A 3173-nucleotide genomic window follows, 5' to 3' on the forward strand; every position below is an offset into this window, starting at 1 on the left:
GGGGGGTGTTCGGCGTCTACCAGTCATCGATTGAGAGAGAGGAAAATGTGAAAACAGTTGCGATTGAACGAGAGAAGGTGATGACATATTCACGATTTCGGGAGTAGAAACCTATGGGACGATCCACACCCCTTCAATATTCTGATTAAACAACAAATTAAAAAAACATATAAAATACATCTAATTTATTTGTTTTTGGGAACACCTGTCGTCCCTGTATGCTTTCCGTATCCTGCGAAAATTCCCGCCTAAATTGTCGGGGCGACATGTCGTAGCTACATCTTTTCAGAAACCAGTCAATTATCAGCATAACATGTTGTAACAACACGTCGTCTCTATAGATTAACGAGTCAAAAAATGTTGGTCAACCCTATAGAGACGACATGTCGTCTCTATAGATGATCTATAGAAACGAATTTTGTCGTCCCTGTAGGTATCATCCCTATAGATGTGTATTCTTGTAGTGCTATCTGCTACTAGACCAGATATCGCCTATGCTGTGAGTTTAATTAGTAGGTTTATGGAACACCCAAAACAAGAACACTCGGAAGCTGGCAAGAGGATTGTTCGTTACATCAAAGGAACAGTTGGAAATGGAATTTGCTACATGAAAGTTGATAAATCAATATTGATTGCTTATGGGGATAGTGATCATGGAGGAAGTGCAGACGACAGTAGGAGTACTTCAAGGTATGTTTTCAACATTGGTTCAGGTGCCATTTCATGGCAATCAAAAAAACAGAAGGTGGTTGCATTGTCTTCAGCAAAGGCTGAATATATGTGCACCAGTTTAGTGGGGTGTCAAGCAATTTGGATGCGAGGGATACTTGAATAACTGATGCATCCTAGAGAAGGTCCAACAACAATTTACTGTGATAACAAGTCCGCAATAGCCTTAACCAGGAATCTTGTATATCATGGGAAAATTAAACATATAAGGATTAAGTTTCATTTCATAAGGGAATTAGTTACTTTTGGTGAAGTTGAAGTTATCTTCTGCAGTACAAGGGATCAAGTCGCGGATATCTTCACTAAGGCATTGGGTGCAAGAGATTTGAAAAGGTTAAAAGTAAAACTTGGAGTATGTGAAGTCTAGCTTAAGGAGGAGAGTTAAATCTTGTAATCCAGACAATGTTTAAATGGAATGTCAGGTTCCGTTATGTAATTAGTTAATAGTTACTTATTGTTATGTTTGACGGTTTGTAACCTCTTATAACTGCCATCTCTGTATGTGTGTGTGTGTGTGTGTATATATATATATATATATATATATATATATATATATATATATATATATATATGCAAATACTCTATGTAATAATGTTGGCTGATGGAATAACATTTGAAGCCGTTTATTTGTAAGACTTGTGGCTTTACTTGAGAATTAAACAATTAATTGATTTTTGCTACAACACTGCTTTACAATTAATTGCTGAAAAAAAAGGTATATTTTTCTCCTTTAATTCAACATTTAATTTTCTAGAGTAGGATTTGAATGTTAACAAAAGAACATCACTTGACAACATCAAACACCATCTTTTGACCCCATCTCATCCAATTTCTCTACCTAAAACCAAAAGCTATAATTTGTTTAACCTATATCAGATGCAGATGCAGTAGCATGAAAAATCAAAAATCAAAAATCAAAACTCAAAATTTGCAATGTGAAACTTGGGGTAAAGAGGATCTACATTTATTGGTTAAACTTAGAGCAAAGAGAGGGGAAAGGAGGTATGTTTCATAGGATTACATATTTTTGATTTACATAAGGTATGTTTCCAGTGGATTATTTTTATTTTTTTAACATATCTTTTGTTTGGTACATATCTCAAGGTGGAAGGATTCGTGAAAAAATCATATAGCTTCTGGTTATATTGAGACTTACAAGGTACATGTAACTTTGTTTTGATTTCATTTTCTTTGGTTTAATAGCGAAGTTAGAGTTGGATGATTTCTTTCATTCTCTAAAATTGTTACTTTTGTTCGATGACCTCGAGAATGGTTTGAAAATTATAGGTTAATCTTTAACATGGTTTTATTGTTTGTGGTTCAACTTGAGAGCTTTATTTGATTAGAACGTCAATGAAGCAATGCTTCTCTCATTACTTGCATATATATTTTCACTTTGAATCTTTTCCCAGTTCTTTCATGTGCTAAATATTTGATATTGATTGTAAATTTTCTAAACTTGGGTTATAAGTCAAGGTACTTTAATTTATATGGTGTTATAGCATCTTACTTTCATTTCTTTATTTACAACATTGTAACATAAAGAACTGGATGTATGGAACTTTTTTGGGTTAAATGCTTGAAACGGCAATGTACTCTTATTTGTATGTTTGTTATAACATCTTACATTTATTTATTGAAAATGTGGCTAACTAAATACTATATTAACCTCTGTCTCTTGTTTTTTATTATTTCTTTCTCAGCAGGAGCATTCTCCAAGAAAGAAATAACCGATTAACTCTAAAAATTGATTAAACATAACTAAAGCTTCAATGAGATCTGTAGTTCGGCAATCAAAACTTTACTCTTCTAAAGCTATGTTGGATCCGTATGAATTCACATATGTTATATATTTATGTGTTTGAACATTTTAATGGTTTAATTGTATTTACACTTTATATTTAACCCTATTGATAATTTTGTTGGGTTGATTCATGCCTTCATTGTACCCTTATATTATTTAAGTGGGTAATATTTTAAAACACATAATAAATTTTATGAAAACAACTTTATTTGAAATATCTTTTAATTTTAAACTAATATGAATGTTTTGATGTTCAATTGTAAAATACCTTTATTTTTTGTATTAAAATGTTTTAAATACGACTATAAGATCTTTTAGTTTGAACTTATTAAAATTTTAAATATTTTGTTGTCAAAAACTAAATTAATAGTTGTAAATATTAATAATGATATCACAAAAAAATATATTATCAATAAATAGTCCTTTAAACAAAATGAAAAAATAATATAATGTTACCTTAAACGAAATAATTTATTGTAGTAAGAATATTGTCTAAATAAACCAACTTTTATATTGTTAGTTATTAAAAAATATTTCTAGATAGTTTTCGTACCTAAAAACAACACCACAAGAAACATACTCTTTAGCGGCGATACTATTACCGACGACAAGAGGCTTCACTGACGACTTTAGATAAAGT

General features: G+C 31.2%; 1 pseudogene; it reads left to right on the top strand.

The window, feature by feature from the left end:
- Window positions 1–448: 448 nt before the first annotated feature.
- On the top strand, window positions 449–835 carry LOC145040067 (secreted RxLR effector protein 161 pseudogene; annotated as a pseudogene).
- Window positions 836–3173: the final 2338 nt, after the last annotated feature.

The sequence above is a fragment of the Lactuca saligna genome, chromosome 4 (genome assembly GCF_052625555.1).
Source record: "Lactuca saligna cultivar CGN05327 chromosome 4, ASM5262555v1, whole genome shotgun sequence".
Lineage (NCBI taxonomy): Eukaryota > Viridiplantae > Streptophyta > Magnoliopsida > Asterales > Asteraceae > Lactuca > Lactuca saligna.